The sequence below is a fragment of the Pan troglodytes genome, chromosome 7 (genome assembly GCF_028858775.2).
Source record: "Pan troglodytes isolate AG18354 chromosome 7, NHGRI_mPanTro3-v2.0_pri, whole genome shotgun sequence".
Classification (NCBI taxonomy): Eukaryota; Metazoa; Chordata; class Mammalia; order Primates; family Hominidae; genus Pan; species Pan troglodytes.
In genome coordinates this window covers 123,164,134-123,184,325 of record NC_072405.2, presented here as the reverse complement: position 1 = coordinate 123,184,325, position 20,192 = coordinate 123,164,134, and the positions used below count along the sequence as shown (strand labels likewise).

The window sequence follows — 20,192 nt, the reverse complement described above, 5'->3', positions numbered from 1 at the left end:
ATATGGCAAAATATTGACTGGACAAAACTCATTGAGGACAATTTTAAATATAGAAGAAAATATTATGAAAGGCAAGTGACATTTTGTACAGCTACTTAGAAAATAAAGAAAGGCACTAACACAACCAACTGGGGTACCTTTTTATTTTTAACATGGGAGTTCAAATGTATTAAAATCATCTGACTTTGTAGTTGAGTTTTAGTAAGTAATTCACAGTGCAAAACACCTGATTATAAGTCAATTTGACTACCCATAGTGTAAATATCATCATCTTTAAATACTAAAAAAACTAACAGATATGCCAATATCATTAGACATAAACATCAAGGTTTGCAAGAACCATATCATTGAGGTCAGTCTGATTTCAAATAATTCCTGCCAGTAGAATTAAAATCTGCACCTCAAATTTAAATATCTGTCACTGACTTGTGACAGAGTATAGAAAGAACTATTATCTCACTGAGATAAATCTTTAAAAATATGAATATAATTAAATGATGTTATATCTATATTATTATACTCCTTTTTCACCTTCTGACTGTTTCTTTGCCATCTATTCCACTTGCTTACCTTTTTCTCTTCTTTAACTGCTTGTGACCACTTGTAGGAACAAACATCAACTTTTTAAATTAATTAAACTGTTAAGTGTCAATTTAACTGTTAATCATGAAAACTAATCTTTCCCCCCTCCTTTATCCTAGCTAGCGCGTGCATCACCTTCCCTCAGATGAACTATTCCCACATAAATTAAATAAGCCTCCTTCTTTCTAAACTTTATAAAACTGTGTTTGAAAATGAACACCTCATCATGTCATACTGGCATTTCTGATTGCTTGTTTGTTGTTCTGGTGGTTATTATTTTTAATAATGGTGTTTCTGCATTTTTCTGTGTCTCTGTACTCGAGTTCTCTCTAGCTCTTCTTCTCTTTAAATAGTATAGCTGCCAAACATATAAAGAAACTTGACCAGTTTACACCCAAAAAACATTGTCTATAAAATTCAAGTATTCCTATAATACGAGAAAGGCACACTTTTTTATAGCTTAGAAAGAAGCATACAGTATCTCATATTTTCTTATAAAGTGAATAATGAATAATACATTTTGTAAGGGTTACTTTCATGAATGTCATGGCAGTAAATAGAACAGTAAAATGTTCTGTTTTACTGATTGCACAAGGCTGATTTCTTGTGTCCTTCACTCAAGATGAAATTATAGCCATAAAGAGCAATATAGTGAACATCATGGCTTCAAAATGATATGTTTCAAATATCCTACTTCAATGTCACATAAATTAGATATGTGCATTTTTGTTAGCAAAAACGGATGTGAAAATAGATGACAGAGAAAAGGAGATTAATGTTAATGTAGGAACAAAATCTCACACCAGAAGTTATAGCCAGATCATGGAATTTAAGATCTACATAAAGTAAGATTGAGACTACATAGCATCTTTGTTCATTCAAGACTCTCATTTTGATTAAAAAGATGAATCATACTTATGATTGTAAATTGTTCAAAGGCAAAAATAAGGTGTTATATTACACTGTTATTTTTTATAAACCCCATGGCACAAAGAGCAGCTCTGTACTGACTTGAATTTCAAGAACTATTTGTTGAATATTAATGTATGATTGGACTTTTTAGATTGCAAGATACATTATGTTATATATATAACATATGTATTCATATTCAACAATTATTATATAGGAAGTATAAAAAAAGCACATGTTCAAGATTCATATGTTGATATTATTTCATTTAAATTTACATTTTATTTTGCAGATATTAGACATAGCTGCATTTGCTCATTGCATGCAAGGCACATATGTGTATGGTTTACAAAGTCCATTTTGTTGCTAGAAATTACTGGCTATGGTAGTGGAAACAGTAATGGAGGGAACATGCTGAAATAGTAATTGAAGTTTTAAAATGACTACTGTGAGTCTGGACAAAGAGTAGTTCTCATGTTTCATGGGTTCTTGGACAGAATAAATATGCTTTTTTCCAGACAACAGCATAAATTGCAGTATCAGTGCACTGCACCTTTGAGAGATTATTAACATAGCTTCTGTCTGTGTATTGCATGGTTGAGCAATCAAGAAATGGTGATTTTTAAAGGGATTAAAAGTTCACACAGACAGCAAATTATGAATTAAAAGAGCAGTTTATAAATTAATATTAATATTTTTTACACAAACAGAGACAATTCTTATTCCATAGATGGGTTACGTATAAAAAGTATTTGCCAGTTTACAGTGGTGAAAACAATTATTCCTTTGTTGGATATGCAGTAGATATCCAAAAGCTGGAGCTTTTGCAAAAAGTAGCCTTATGTGTTGAAGATGTGTAGAATGTTCATTTTAGACCTTCCTGATACTTAAAGAAACAGTATGTGGTTGAGCATTGATAATTTTGATAATGTGGAAACATTTAAAATAGTTAATAATAATAGACTGAAGAAAAAAATGGCAAATTTTAATCTGTTTATTAGGATGGTACCAAGTAATCAAAGTCCGTTAAGTTACAAGGGCAAAAACCACTCATGGGATCAATGAAATGGGTAATTAAGGGAGGATGAGAAAAGAAGACAATGAAATGGGAAAATACTAAAAACAACCATAAAAATCATGACATCACCTTTTAATTTCTTTATTCAAAAAGCATGAAGTTGTTATTCATTTATTGTTCTACTGATCAATTTATTTTTATTCATTCAACACTTATGAACATGAGTAGGTATTCTAGATTATATACGATATGTGATATAGAGTATAAAATTATTTTTATTATTTTGTATTGATTTATAAGGCGTAAACACAAAACTAGATAATATATAATAGACTTGTTTACAAGTTAGTGCAAGCCTCTGCAAAATTCAGATGAGGAAGATTATTTCCATGTTTGGAAATGGCCGTTGAGTTGGAGAAAATAATATGTGGGCAGAACTTGGAAATTATTGTGGATATAGGCAGAGGAAGATGGATGTGAAAGTCATTTCAAATGTAGAGAATGTATCATGGGCAATCACCATGTGAATTGACACATCTGGGGAATCAGTTTGGTCAGTTATATGAAAGGATGTAGAGTGAGATAAAATTGGAGAGGTTATCTTATGTATCTCCTGGTTTGAAATATGTCTAGAAGCACTCCTAAACTTCCATTCCCATTGTCACTATTCTACAATTCCAATACGGCAACTATCACTTTTATTTTCATTTAGAGTACAATTTATCCCACCTGTTACTGACAGACTAATCCCATTAAAGTCTCGCTTTATGGATGGAGACAATGTGTTGGTGGTGGTTGTGGTGTTGCTGCAGCAGTTGCTGATGTTGCCAATTGTTAACTCTTTTGATTTCCAAAATCACCCATGATTTGCCTTTATGCAACTTTTTTTTAACTCGTACGAAAAGTTTATCCCAATGTCTCAATAATAAACAGAATTGCCACCTAGATATTCATATATGTCTAGCCTGTTCCTGAATGACCAAGCCAACCTCTCCAGGTCTTGTTCAGTTTTCACCTCCTACAAAAATTCTTTCCTATTTCAATATTCCCTTATCTCCTCATCTTCAAAATTACTTTACAATTACTGTCTTTGCCACACAATATAGCATTTAATTTTATTTTGTTTGGCAATGCTCCCTAATCATTTCATGGACAGTAGACTTGCTTCTTCAGCAAAAACCACCTCAAAAAGAACAAAATAATCAATGCCTCTAAAGTGTTCGAATTTTGAATGGATCTGTTTCAGCTGTTGCCAAAGAGGACAGTTATCAATGTGGTCTACCCATCCATTACTGTTGATAGAATAAAACAGTCTAAATGAGGTTCAATTCCTTTCTTTATAAACAATAGAAAAATGGGTGTACAGGTTATATGATAGACAACTACTGGTCAAACCTAAGAGCTGTGACCCTCACTAACTCATATTTATTAAAAGCTCAGGGTCTTAACTTTTTCAAAATTATTTTACATATGTTACAAATTCCCTCTTATATATTATTCCTCTTCTCAGTGCTTAGCTCAGTGACCCACTGCACCCATATTTTTATACATACAGTAGCTGTTAAATAATAGTTTAAGAAATATTATAGGAAGATTTAATTAATTGTAACCAACAGTTTGAGAAGGTAGTAATAAGATCATTGCAACTACAGAAAGTTGCTCTAGTAGGCTTCCTGTTATGCAAAAGTAATTAGAAAATTTTGCCCAAGAGCATATCAGAACCTGCTGAAATTTATCAGCCAGAAATACATATAGCAGGTGTTTTTCTGTAGTTGTTGACGCCTTCTTAGTTTTGTGGAACATTCTTACAGATGAAATGATGCATAATAAGGATGATATTAGCAATTAATAGAGTGACATATGGTGAAGGAGATAGGCAGATGGTGTAGATATGGAAGTTTATCACACATTCATATTTCTTAGTGGTTTTTTTTTCTAAAAGCCATAGATTGAAGCTTTATTAAACCATTTTGATTAGAAAACAAGCCTTACTAATCTCTAACAATTAGCAGGTTTTAATGATATCACTTACATGTTATTTGATGGAGATTAATAGTGATGCATTTATAGACAACTTAGTAGAAGATAGATCACTTAAATTCAAAACTCCCTGAACAATTAGAAATTTTGCATTTCAAGGGTGCCCTTCCAACAATTGTTTAGAAATACATTCTATACATTTTGCCTAGCTCTCAGATTATTATAAAAATATGCATATAATGAACAAATTCTTGATTCAGTTTTGGTACATAGCAGGAAAATCTCCACAGATATCAAAGAGAACATTTTCTTTCCAAATCATCATTTTCTAGGAGTATAACCTTGCTCATTTGCTTAATATCTTCTGAACATCAGTTTACTTATTTGTAAGTTGATGAGGGATTATTTGTAAGTTGATGAGGGATTGTATGGACTCCTTTCAGTTGCAAATTCTAAAAATTCTGAAGTATATTGACTGCTTCTCTATTGAAACTTGTTAAGGATATTTTTAGTTCAATATTCTTCTTTACCTTTGAATGCTGAGAATTTGTCTCAGTTCCTGAAACACACAAGCAATAATAATTTTTAAAAATTTTAATAAACTCTTGCTAATGAAATATTATTTTTATCGCATTATGTTTTGGATATTTAAAAAAGACAGGTTTCAAATTTGTTCAGTGCCAAAACGATGGTTATTGATCATAAAACTGCTTCAAAGTAATTTAGATTCTGCAGATCTTTTATGCTTTATTTACCATTAAAATCTACCTTTGTATATAGGTAAAAGATTATTTGTCTTCATGCATTTTTATTATGAAGTGCACCCTTGTAATATGTTGAGTTTAAACAATGTATCTTTAGAAAAATAAAGGTGATTATAATGTCACTGTTGAAACTGCTATACACTAAGATATTTTTGAGAGTTTTCAAATGGGAAATAAATCTTTTAATTCTTAAAATGTATTAGTAACAATTCTAAATTTTGGGAGAGAAAAATACAAAAGAAAACAACTCTTTAACTTTTAGCTAATATAATTTTAAAAGCCTAAAAATTTGAAATTTAATGGGGATAAAATGAGCCACATCATGCCCAAACAACAAATAACCAAGGAAAAAAAGACTGCAATAACCATATTAGTAATGAATGCTTTTGCTAAACTAAAAAACCAAGCACTGAAAAAAATCTGAAATGTAATGTCTTAATGCAAGGATGAACAAATGAAAAGCTAATAAAATCAGCACAGTAATTGCAATTTTGGAGGAGAAGCTACCTATATAAAAGGAAATGTTGAAAAATTATTAAAATAGAATAACTTTTTGTGTTCATAGTAAACTTATGAAATCTCTTAAAATTCCCCTGTGATGTAGAAAAACTTATTTCCTATATTTGCTGAAAATATGTGCTACTAGCAAAAAGCATCTTGAAGATCTGTGATGACTTAATAGCCTTTCCACTAATTCTGATCACATAAAAAGTTGGAAAACTTAAATATACTACGGTTAGGATTCCCTTATTTAGCTTCCCCACAGTAAAATCTCACTTTGTTTCAAAATAATAGCTGGGCTAGCTCTGGGAAGGAGGGTTTATAGATAACAGTGATCACACTGTAACCTTTAGAATGTCTGATGCTATGTATATGCACTCAAAATGTATAATTGTACCATGCAAAGTGAAAGAAACAATAGGAAAGGGAAAAATGATGAAACCTGGGAACCAAAGAGGAAACAAAAGGCATAGGCAGAATATATACAGACATTATTGATGAGAAAGAGATAAACTTTTATCCTTTAAATTGAATTTATTTGAAGTTGTAAAAGTCACTGGTCTTCTGCTTGATATGAACCTTCAGAATTTATGACATTTTGGCAGACCTTTCCTCATATTAAGGCATGAAGTATGTTCTTCTGCTTAGTTTGTCTTACAGTAATTTTTGTGGAGCTAGGTAAATAGTGTCAACATCCCAAACAAATAGCAATGCCTGGCACATGGCAGATACTCACTAATATTTGAATGAATGAATGTTTTGTTTACCACTATGCTAGACACAATGTAAGAAGCACAGAGCAGAACTGAACAAATTATGCCGTTAAGAAATGTATGATCTCATTGAAAACACAGTACATTCAAAATAAAACAACCAGAGAACATCCCTAAAGCAACAGAGGCATGGTTGCACAGTCAATATTTGTCATAAAGACAATTCAAAACAAAGGAAAGACAGAAGACAGAAATGATAGTATTACCCTTTGGGAAATAAATTTCATTGGACATGAAAATACCGCTTGGTCATTTTATCTCTGAGGTTATTATTATTATATATTATTCCCTTATTTTGGAAATCATTCTTTTGTTTATTTAATAACATTGATATTTTGTGGTAATTATTAGGTAAGGGGAGGGAAAAGATGAATTTTTCTCCTCAAAGAGATCAATGGGCTACTCCAGTGGGAAAAACAGCAACGAAAAAGTATGCATTACTACATATCACAATAAGAGCTACTGCAGAAAAATGAATATGATGCATTCAGTTCAAAGAAGATTAAGGAACCACTCTGCCTAGAAGAGTACAAAATTTTTTTTAGAAAAGGATAAGCAGGGATTCAAAAAGGACAGACAGAAAGACAGACATAGAGATTGAAAAACGTAAGACATTAAAGATAGAGACAACTACATATAAAGCCACAGGGTGATGAAAGGAACCGTAGAGGGAGAGAGAGAGAAAGAAGGAGAGAGAGAGAGGAGAAAAAAAAGAAAAAACAGAGGGAGAGGGGTGAGTGAAATGTGGAGGAGCATAAACTTATTGAGGATGGGAAAAATCTCTACCTGCAATGAATTTACTCTCAAGGGTGGGCGCCAAGAGTTTTAAAAGTTAGTATATAATTACAAGTTTATTGTAAATTCTATGCTAAGAGCTATACAAAAAAGGAGTGCTCCTCTAAGCCTCCCAGCACAGACCTGTTGTGGTCTGTGGACTGTAAGGAACCAGGCTCACACAGCAGGAGGTGAACAGCGGGCAAGTGGGCATTACCGCTTGAGCTCCACCTCCTGTCAGATGAGCAGCAGCATTAGATTGTCATAGGAGCATGAACCCTATTGTGAACTGTGCATGTGAGGGATCTAGGCCGCATGCTCCTTATGAGAATCTAATGATAAATATAATGTGCTTGAATCATCCTGAAACCATACCACTCCTCCCCCGAGTCCGTGGAAGAATTATCTTCCACCAAACCAGTCCCTGGTGCCTAAAAGGTTGGGGACCACTGCTCTAGGGTACTAGGGATTGTTAAGGAAGGCGTCCACAGAAAAAAGTACCTGAGTTGAACCCTGAAGATGCAGTAAACAAGGCTAATGATGAGAACAATGGTGGATGCGCAGATTACGCCAGATTGAGGGAGCCCCGTGGGCAAAGGCTTAAAATATTAGGGACCATTATGTTTTAAAAAATGGAGTATGAACATTTTTTTTCCATATACCTGTTGGCCATTTGTATGTCTTCTTTTGAGAAATGTCTACTCAATCATTTGTCCATTCTTAATTGAGTTGTTTTCTTGCCATTAAGATGTTTTAATTCCTCATATATTTTGGACATAAGGCCTTTATCAGGTATATGGTTTACAAATAATTTCTCTCACTTCATATGTTGTCTCTTCACCCTGTTGATTGCTTCCTTTGCCGTGCCATTTGTCTATTTTTGCTTTTGTTGCCTATGCTTTTGGGGTCATATGCAGGAAATCGCTGCCACACTAATGTCAGAAAGACATTAGTTTTCTCTCTGTTTTTTTTAATAGTTTTATACTTTCAGGTCTTTATTTAACTATTTAATCCATTTGAAATTCATTCCTTATAAGATATGAAATAAAGGTCCAATTTTCTTCTTCTACATGTGGATATGCAGTTTTCCCAGTACCATTAATTGAAACGGTATCACCTCACATCTGTTAGGTTGCCTATCATCAAAAATATAAGAGATAAGTATTGGTGAGGATATGGAGAAAAGAGAATCTGTATATACTGTTAGTAAGAATGTAAATTAGTACAGCCATTATGAAAAATAGTATGCAGATTCCTGAAAAAAATAAAAATAGAACTACCATATGATCCAGCAATCCCGCTACTAGATATTTATCCAAAAAAAAATGAAAGCAGTATGTCCAAGACATATCTACATTCCCATATTCATTGCTGCATTATTCACAGTAGCCAAGATATGTAATCAACCTAAGTGTCATCCATTAATGGATGACCGAATGAAGAATCATCCATTGTTTTATATATAATGGATATATGTTATGTTATATATATATATATATATAAAACTCCTTGATCTTAGAAAAATCAAATAATTGAAATAAGCCACTAAAGCAAATATTGCATATTAGATTATCAGTAGATGATAACATATGACAGGAAAGGAAGGTATAAAAGCAATAAATATGTTGAAATGTCGATACTTTTGACAAACTTGAAAAAATTCATGCCTCATAAAGATATATTTGGTTATTTAATGTTCTTCTCATAATGTTATACATAATGGATATATCTTATATTTATTTTATATATAATGTATATATGTTATATTACATAGCATATATAATATATAACATAATTATATTTTATATACATAACAATTAACTAAATATAGTCTAATATATACATAATATAATACATAATTATATATAACATAATATGTACATAACAATTAACTAAATATATATTACACATTAAATATATACATTACACATAAATACACACACACACACACACACATATATACACACACACACACAATGGAATACAATTCAGCCTTAAAAAAGAAGGAAATGTTATTATATGTGACAACATAGATGAACCCGGAGGAGAGTCTGCTAAGTGAGATAAGCCAGGCACAAAGACAAACATTGTATGATCTCACTTACATGTGGAATCTAAAAAGTTGAGCCTGATGACTATAGCTAGTAACAATGTACTGCATGCTTGGCATTTACTAAGAGAGTAAATTTTAAATGTTTTCACCACACAAAAGTATGTGAGGTGATGGGTATATTAATTAGCTTGATTTAATTTTTCACAAGTAGACAAATATCAAAATATCATATATACATTTTTTATTTGTCAGTTGTATCTTAATAAGGCTGGAGATATTTTAAAGTAAATGAATGAAATAAAATATAAAAGAAGGAAGATGTCATATGGTTTGAGAGAGACAAGAGTAAGAATTGTATCCAGTTTGAAGACTAGTTCAGTAATTTAGGTAAAAAGTAATATGACTTTAGATTTAGTGAATGATAAGAAAATGTAGAGAAGAGTTGAAACAGAAGTGAATTGAGGGAACAACAATATGAGGAATAGGAGGATGAAGTTGAGCCTGTGAAAGACTAAAATAGGAGCAGCTAGAAGCAAAGATTCATAACCAGAGAGAATGGTGTCATGATACCACAGCAAGGAGATATTTTATAAATCAGATGTGATCAACATTGTGAAATGCTGCAAAATGGTCAGGAAAATAAATTAAATTCAACAACCAAGAGGCCACCAGTGACCTGGGTAAAATCGTTTTCACTGGAATTAGTGATGTATAAGCCACATGGCTAATAATTGAGAAATAATGAGGTGAAAAACCTGAGGCTTTATGTGAAAAGTGGAAGCTTGCCTCTGAAGCAAAGGCAAGAGCTAGGTTTGTAGACGGAAAAGGACATGCAATGAGGAAAGATTGTTTTTAAGATGTGAGAGACTGAAGTAATGAGGACAAAGATACAATGCTTGAGAGAAGTTGAAAATACAGGTGAGATCTGAGCCAATTGTAACATTACAGTCCTAGGAGGTTAAGAATCTGAGATTCAGAATAGAGGGGATAGCATTGCCCTTGGATAAAAATTGACACATACTGTCCCTTGAGGTGAAAGACCCTGAGGAAGGAGCCGATGAAGGTATAATGTTTTTGTAGGGGGAAATGGAAGAAGGCATCATTCTGAAATGGCAGAACCCTCTACCCCTATTTTTTTCTGTAAAGTAGGTACGGTTATCTGAGGAAGGAAGAAACCCAGCAGTTCTGTGATGAAATTGGATGAAACTGAAATTTTTATGAATAGGGAGGTCAGGGAGGTCACCAAGCAGCCACTGAGAAACAGGATCTTATCCTGAGGGTTTCATTTAGCTCAGTGATCCCCATCCCTGGCTGCACGTGAAAATCACCTGGAGAGCTTTTAAAAGAAAAGTCCATGCCTAACTCCCATCCTAGGTTAATTGAATCAAAGTCTCTAGAGGATAATTCAGTTAATATATTTCTCTCTGTGATAAATTGGTCAATTTAACTGCACTGAGGATCCCCAAAACAACTTAAAATGACACTCTGTTTTCTTAGGGAGTCTCTCCCTTATTCATGAACCATAATGTACTCACTGGCAGGCTGATTGGGACATTTAATTACACATATCATATCCTTGTTCTACAGAGTGGCAAAGTGGAAGTTTGATGCACTGAGGTCACTGAGTTGAAGCAGCAGCTCACGATTTCCTCTTCTAACTGGACTTAATCCAGATACTGAAAGTAATATAAATTTGCATGTTAAATTTCAAAGATGAACTCATTTTCATACTAATCATGTATTACGAGCTGGAAATGGCACCGATTTACTTCTGAGATAAGTGTTTCTTGGGAAGAAATGAAATGAGGTCAGAACTAAATGAACTGCACTTCATTTGCACTCCCACTGTCCCTTTTCAGCCATCTTTAGCTTATTTATTCCAAGGAAATAAGACACGACAAATGTAGGTTTGCAGCATCGAAATAATTTTGAGAAGAAAATTAAATAACCAAATATGCCTTTATGAAGCATGAATTTTTTTTAAAGTTTGTCAAAAGTATCAACATTTCAACATATTCGTTGCTTTTATACATCCCTTTCCTTTTGTATGTTATTATCTACTGATAATGTAACTTATGCAATATTTGCTTTAGTGGCTTATTTCGATTATTTGATTTTTTTTTAAAAAAATGTGTTTAAAATTTTACACTTCTGTTACATTGTTAAGGCCAATATTTATGACAGATTTTTTTAAGTGTTATTTTACTAGTACATATTTTTTTAGTTTGGGGCAAGGAAAAAGGAGACATCTTGGATGACTTCTTGTGTTTCTCATCTAAAAAAACGATGCTCTGAACCAATTTGGAGTTAATAAAAGTTTATGTTTATGTGCTTGATTTTGGGTAAACTTTTATTTCAGTGTTTGAATGATAAATATTCATATTTAGTAGGATTTACAAGTATATATTTATTCTGAAAATAAACACTTTGGATGTTCTAATATTGTTACTTTAACCATTAATATGTCTCACATCTCCTAGATATTTCTACTAAATTCTAAGGGAAAAAAAAGACAAGAAAACCTTTAGATATAAAAAACATAAAGCAAAAATGGCTTTCCATTAAGACTATAGAAATGACTTCTGAAAATCTTCTCACTTACCTTTATTTGTATTTACTTTGTTGTCTTCTAGCTAAAGTTTATTTCTAAATTATGCAAGGAGGACACAGGTTATTTTTCCTGCCTGTTTAAGAGTATTTTAAAAAGAACAATAAAACATCATAAAGACCATGCTGAGAAAAACTTTTGTGAAGTCTTTATTAAATGACTCCAATTTTCTTCATTTTCATGACCATAAAAATATTTATTAATAATACATATTAGCATTTATTCTGGGCTATGAATACCAAAGGCCACATCTGACTTTTCAAAAAGTTTACCCTGTTTACTATTTTCTGTCACAGGAAGTAATAACAATACTGGCTATTGTGAACCTATTTTTTTCCTCATTAAGGCAAAATTGTCTGATGAAGTTAAAACCTGGGAGGAATGTGATCAGCTCATTTTAGAATTACAATAACTAAGAAAGACAATAGTGAACATTGCCAGAGCGTGTATTTAGAATTTTAAGAGAGCAGTTTCAAACAAATTATGGAACAGATATTGAATTGCAGCTACAAAGTTATAAAGATATAAGCCACTCTTACTTTCAAGTGCTAAATGACTAGAGTCATAAAGAACTTATTTAAAGAAAGACATTTAAGGAAACTGAAGTTGTAATATAGAGACTTTACTGAGGGTCTATGATTTTAAAGACATGTATGTATACACATATGACCCAGATTGAATATTAAATACAGGATATACCCTTCTAATAACATTGCCAGGCTGTCTGAAGCCTAAAAGATTTAGGAATATGAAATACGTTAAGCTAGTATTTCCTAAAGTTCTATTTGAATATTAATAATGAATAAATTTGGTAGAAAAGGTATTCAATGGTAGTCAGACAAATAGATGATTTGCTGTATTACTTTAACTACAGAACTTGGCAGAATCTCTAATATTATCATGTTTTTTGTTTATCATTAAAAGTAGAAATGTAGTATGTGACATAGCTACCAAAAAAATCTCATCTAGCTGAAAATTTTGAATGATGCTGGTGTGGGCTGTATTGTTTCAATAATCATGTAACTGTTCTCATCTCCAGTTCATTCCTTCTCACATTTGATTTACATATCACTACTATCATAGAATATGCTTACTTTAAAACATTACTTTTTCTGTTCTGCAGATAATTCATTGCTATATCATTCAAGTCAAAAATTGTTAACCTGGCATTTTGGAGCCTCTAAAAATTGACTCTGAACTTTTTTTATAACTTTATTTCTTCTTAGTTCCAATCATAAACACTGTTCTAAATAGGTAGATATGACCATGGTTAATATTTCCTCCCAACATGCCCCTTTAGTGAAAAGAAGCCCAGACTTAAGAGGACCTGAGTTCAGTCTCCTTTACTGTTTATTTATAATATATATTAAATTTTTCTTTAATTTCTTTTCTGTAGTAGTAACTGTACTGACTACAAATAATTAATGCTATAATTTTATAGATGAGAAAACATGTCAAGTAAATTGCCCAAGAGAACGCAGCTTTTATATGTGCTGGAACTGGGATTCAACCCAAAATGTGTGTGATTTCCAGGTCTATGTTATTTTCACTATACCGTACTGAATTAAAGAGCACAAAACACTGAAGAGTGCAGTATATACAAACTACGAATATGATGAATTTCAGTTCAGCTTTTCAAAAGTTCACGTGAAGTTTATGGCTCTTATAAAATTACTTGGAAATAAGACTGTCAGTCCCAGCATACATAAGATGTTTGGCCTTCTTAGATAGGGACTATTCTTTTCTGTGCCACCTAAACCCTAACTCAGCAGTACTTATGGATTTTGTCTAAAGAATTTTCCTGAATTAACTTTTCCCTTTTCTGATTTGTCTTTTCTGAGTCATTCCTTTGAAAAGTTCTTCCTTCCTTTTTAAAACCAGTAGTTTCTCCACAAATTTAAAAAATAACTATTTGGTAGGTAAGTATTCACAGTTTCATCTTTTATTTTCTTTATAGTCAAACATTATGATACACATTGACATACTTCGTTATAATTCAGCAGCGTACCCTAGATGGTTTGAGGTTACAATTCATTCACACATTAACTAGCTTTGAAAAAGGCAGTTTTACATCTGAATGTGCAAACCCTATGGTTGTAATATGGAAGATTAAAGACAAAAAGGTTGATCAGTGAAAGAATTTGAATGTAGGGGATGAGGAGCAGTGGAAAACTTTTTAAAGTTATTGGAATATTGAGCAATATGGAAAGAGGCTGAAACCTTGGGAGATGATAGCTAGTGAGGAATCCTTAGGTGAGGTGAAAAAAGGATTTATGAGAAGAGGAAGATCTAATATTTAATCTTAAACTGTGTTGCTGCCATGTAATTTTCCTACCTTATTGCACTGGCCCAAACCTTAAGTGGTGCTTATCCCTAGTTGTTGACAGTGGCTAGAAAAAAATAGGTAAGAAATACAAAGGGCAGTTGTCTCCTTTTCCAATTATTAGAGAGGTTTTTTGGTTGGTTGCTTGCTTGCTTGCTTTTTTGAAGAAGTTGAGGGTTCTCAGCTTTTATAGAGGTTTAATTTCATGAAAACATGAAAAGTTATATGGGTTGTTTTTTGGGGTGAAGTTTTTGATGCACTGCCTGATGGGGGTTCTAGTGATCTAAACAGTAGTCATTCTGTTGCGGCCTCGTGAACTCCCATGAATACTTTATAGGATTGTTAGAGGTACGTACCTAGAACTGTGAGGGTTTGAGATTTTACCAGACTTGCAACTAAGACTCGCTGTGTCTTAGTTGGAATTCTATACTAAATTGCCATAGATTCGGTGTCTTAAAGAAGAAGTGTTTATTACTCACAGTTCTGGAGGCTGGAAGTTTGAGATCAGAATGCCAGCATGGTTGGATTGCATTGAGGGCCCTTTTCTAAGTTGCAGACAGCTGACTTCTTTTTATATATTCACATAGTAAAAAGAGGAAGAGCTAGCTCTCTGGCCTTTTAAAAGCATGAATCTCATTCATGTGAACTCACCCTCATGATCTAATTACCTCCCAAAGACTCACGCCATTCATGCTATCACATTGGGTATTTGACATCAACATATGAATTTAGGAGGAATGCAAACATTCAGTCCATACAGCTTGCCACATTTTCACAGATGCTAGCAGAAGTCCAAAGACTCGTAGGTCAGAGACGAAGCATAGTTTACTACTCACAACAAAAGTAGTAGCCAGAATATAAGCATTGGTGCCACTTTGCTGAGCCCCAGTTCCCAAAGAGGCACATGGATAGGACCAAGTATCAGATTCTCATATATAGTAAGTTGCATTATAGGAAAGAAACCTTGGCCATAAAGAGTTGAAATCTTTTATAATTGGTGGTAAGCATTGCCCACATCTTTGCTCTGGAGGGAGACACTATCTCCATCTTCCAAAATTGTAAAATAAATTTGTGTTTTGCTTTGGAAAGAACAACTGTCCCTGAATTCCAGTGCTGTTTGACATATGAACAACCTTAAAAAGATATTCCAGAACAAAAGCAGTCAATGTCTTTGCTTGAAAGATGTGCACGACCACAAGAAACACATGGAGGATTGCCTCCTAACAATACCCACCCCTAACATCCATAACATATTGACTTTTTATATATATATATATATCCACATAGTATGTGTTTAATAAAAATCTGTTTGTCTAATAAATTGATTTGTGACCAATTAAACAAAATGAACATAAGGCCGACTATGTTAAGAACTATGATAGAGGTAATTGAAACTAAAATGTTATTCACACTGTAGCCTTTCCCAAAACATCATAAGCTAAGGGCACTGTCTACCATATATCTTTATTTTGTTATTTCTCATCAATCTAAACTTTCTGATGTATTTTCTTATGAGAATTCCCATTAGTCAGATACTTTGATTAATCTGAATGTCAGAGGCTGGAACCAAATCCATTCCATTTTTATCATACAACATTTAATTAAGATCATTATCAACAGGAATCCTAACTGCAGAATGAGGCCAATCACCAGGCACCCAGACTCAACTTGCAGAACAAATTACATCAACATCAGTGTCTACTTTAGAGAGGCAGGTGGCTTTTTCCTTAGGTTTTTATATTGTTCTTTGCACTTGTCCCAAATCTTTAATCTAGATACTTTAGGATGCATTAACTATTGCCTTGGCTCACGAGATGAAAATCTAGGGCAATTCTATCATCTAAAACAACCCTGGCCAGTAAGTTGAGGCTGACCTTAAGGTCAGAACTGAGGTGGCATCAGTGCCTTCCAGAACCGAGGTGGCATCATTGATCACTTCAGCTAATAAATCAGAGACTAACTTTATAACACCTTTTCTAATCCAATTGCTCTTATTATCATAGGATAACCACCTATCCTATGATAGGTGGGGTCCTCATAAATAATGAATCAGCTTCTCTCCCAGTAGCTCTCCTAAGTAAGCATGGTAGCCTCATATTGGCAAGATCTCCTTAGTCATCTAAAGGCTTTATGACCTATAGGTATTGTTATCTTAAACCTTGTTTCAAATGTATTTATTTATTTTAAATCAACAGACAAAATTGTATGTATTTGTCATGTACAAGATGATGTTTTAAAGTAAGTATACACTGTGGAATGGTTAAATCTAGCTATTTATAAAATGCATTATCTAACATTATTTTGTGGTAAGAACTTTTAACATTCACTGTCTTAGTATTTTCCAAGAATACGATATATCATCATTAACCATAGTCACCGCGCTGTACAATAGATCTTGAATGTCTTTTATTGATACATCTAAGGTGAATGTCACCATATTTTGGGAAGACAGCCTAGTTAATATTTAATATCTATTTTCCACATAAGGACAGTTCTCAGGTAAACATCATGTCTCTGGGGGGGGTGGGAAAGCGTTGTTTAAATGTTTAAAATTATGGACCCCTATTCTTAAGAAGGACCTACATCAGCCAGGGCACTCAAGTTTACAGTGCCTTCAAAGTGCCTCCCAAATGGCTAGAAAACTGTGAGTTTCCCAATTCAGTTTTAATGATTGAATCTGGTCTTTGTTTGGGAAGGGACTCTGTCTTATTTGTTCATCCAACTAGAAAGTTGGCATTTGTTTACCTCGTGGAATGACAGAGTGACAGCTTTAGGAATAAAGGTAGAAAAAATATCTAGAGGTGTGAACAAGTGTTTTACTTTGGAAATGTAGAAGTTTGAGTCATTTGCTACTGTTTCCCGTAAGCTTATTGGTAAGAATAAGGACGATTGTGTTCAAATCAGTCAGAGACATCCAGCAGGTGATGAGAGACCTATCAATAAGTTAAATTTACGGTGTTTGTAAAAGTTTAGGAATCCCACATCAGAGTTTTTTCTTCTTAAAAAAAAGGGTCCAGGGGTAATTCTGAAAAAACAAAAATTATTAACATTTCTCCCTTCCCCATACTCCCTGAGGTCTTATGGTAACCTCCTCCCCCTCATGCCAGGGTTGTTGATCCCCCTTCGCCACCATGAAATTAGTGTGTCCCATTCTAATAATAATAACTCCACCTTGTCTCCAGTCATCTTATACTCTTGTCGGAACATTTTATTCAAATGTTTTAGGGAACAAGGGAATTTTTGTAAAACTTACAATGACTTATTATGTCCTTTACTTTAGCCCATGTTAGCTGCTATAAAGGGTCTCAGGAATCTCAACCAAATGATAATTATCTTTAGAATCTAGCAATATTTGAGTCCAACAACAATAACAAAAATATTAAATCACTAAAGAAGAATTAAATTTGAATCCCCTAGGCCATGTTTTCTTTTCTTTTTTTTTTTTTTTTTTTGCCAAGACTGCCACCCAGATGTTGTATCAAGAATGACTGTGGTTGCCATTAGGGAAAGAAAGACACATAATGCTCAGAAATGGTGAAAGACATCTTAAATTTGCAAAATAGGCTGATATATGCCTCAACCATTTCATCATTACCTGGAAAGTAGCTGAGAAGCAATGATTCCCTTCTGGAGATAGTCTCATTCAATGACCAAACTACCTTACAAAGCTTTGTGGGTCGGAAGAAGTGGGTGAAGTAGATTTAGAAATTCTTGAGTTCATTCCAACTCTCAACAACTCTCAATGCTTATGCATGGTAGAGAACATAGAGGTTCATAGAATGCTTGCACTATCAACCCATTTTTGAATGCTTTTTGTGACAATAGATCAATCACTTTTGGACTGTATTAAATCCGTAGTTTTCACGTGGCAGACTAAACTGCTAGATTATTGACAACAATCCAAGAGTCAGTAAATCCATAAGGCTCATCAAGAGGGGTATTGACCAGAGATATAAGAATGAATTCTGTCCAGTGCGTATAGTGACCAGGTTCATGTTAGTTTTAACATGACTAACGCTGAGCTTGAACAGCCATAGCAGACCATTGAGTACCTTCATCAAACCAGGTTCATGTATTTAGAAGTATCTCTATGAACTGAGGGGCCATTGCACCAGATAGCAGAGTAGAAGATAAATTTTCTGCTCAAAGGAAAAGCTGCCATTTTTTAAAATGTAAAGCTGAGATGCCCTTGGGACTGGGCTGGATGCATTTTGAAAATGTCATTTCCATTTGACAAGCAAGGCCTTGAACCCTCCTCCCCTTATTAATCAATAAATCCAAGTTGACCTACCCTTTGATCATATCAAGCTAGGGAGTCACAATAACTATGGGTCAGACACTGAGATTTAACAAGAGCTGTGTTAAACATAGCTGCTTTGAAAAACAGTGTGCTTGGTAGTCTTGCCACTGACAAGTTTGGGACACCTAGATAAAGGCTATCTCCTTTTGCCAGAAGCCCAGTGGGTAAAACCATTAGTCACAGACACTTATAGCTCAAAAAAGTCATCAAGGTCATGGGGTTGAAAAGGTAATAGTACTTTTCTACTGGATGATCTTCTCACTTGGGAGAATTTCTTTGACATTATATGGGCATTCACAATACAAGCATGTAATATATCACTACTAATTATATATTGAAAAGTAGAATCTTCAAAAATGGTACATGGAATTTGCTGAAAGGCTCTTCCCACAAGGCCTCATTAACTCTTCTTCCCCGTTTTGAACTTTACCCGAACCCCATCATTTTGATTTGAGAATCCAGTGTCCCACAAGATTGGGTAGAATGGTAACTGAGGTGCCTGTATCTAATAGAGTCATAAAAGTTTGAACTATCCTGTCTACTAAATTTCCCAGGATATTTCCAGCAAAGACAGCTGAGAATGGTCTTTGGTCTCCACTGGGGATCAGAAAGACTTCAGTCCCATCCCTGATCATCCTTGTCTTTAAAGTAGATGAGATCATTTAAGTGGGAGAAGGAAGGAATCAGTAAATATGGAATGAGACAATGGTTTTATTCTCCGTTTATGGAGGGCCAGAGCCATGTGTATTTACTTTCAGTTTTGAGCAGTACAATGGCGGATTTCAAGAATTTTTCTAGGTACTTCAGTCAGTTTCTCATCCTCCAGTAGTAGGTCAACTTTGTCAGAATTGTAAACTCAGTCTGGGGTAGTAAAAGCCTAACTATTAGAAAATGTTTCATTTCTAGTTTCTCATGGGAGATTGTTCAGTGAAATCTTCCAAAAAGGGCCAAAGCACCACTGTAGCAGCCTGGACCCACTGACAAAATTGTAAGATCTTTTAATGTTGTATTTAAATGGACCTGTGATTGCCATAACACACTGCAAAAGAGTTTGAGTCATAAGATGGTCCTGCAATTGTCATTTTTCCTTATCAACTATTAATCTCACTGCCCCTCATATCTGAAGCAAAAGTCAAAATTCTCACAATTTGCCTGGCTTCTTACCATAGTGGCCATAATTTTTCTTTATGAAATATATTTCTTATATTCTTAGTGTACATAACCTTCACCATAACTTGTCTGAAACCAAGTAGAAACTTCTGCCACCTCTCTCCAGTAAAAATGTTAATACTGGTTATTACTACAGTGTGCACCTGAGACTGACTGCCAGATTGTTGAGAAGTATCCCTATCTTAAGGAGAATTAATGTACCTGTTAGGGTGGCTATCTCTGATTCTACCTTATAATACTCAGCCAGAAGCCTCTCCCTAATATCTCCTCATTAACAGCAATAAAGTGGAGGACCATTTATTGCCTGGTTGACCATTAAATTTGGTCCATGTATTTGCCACTGATTTCCAGAGACATTTCTAAAATCCCATTCGTTGGCCTGTAAGACCCTCATTCTTCTTCTTTTAAAGAGCTTTTTCTCTGTCAGCATCCCATCT

At 33.8% G+C, this 20,192-nt stretch overlaps 1 protein-coding gene across 8 annotated transcripts in view; it reads left to right on the top strand.

Moving 5' to 3' along the window:
• CSMD3 (CUB and Sushi multiple domains 3) overlaps positions 1 to 20,192 on the top strand; it is a 1,209,558-nt gene that overhangs the window by 512,102 nt on the left and 677,264 nt on the right. The gene's annotated exons all lie outside the window — the stretch shown is intronic.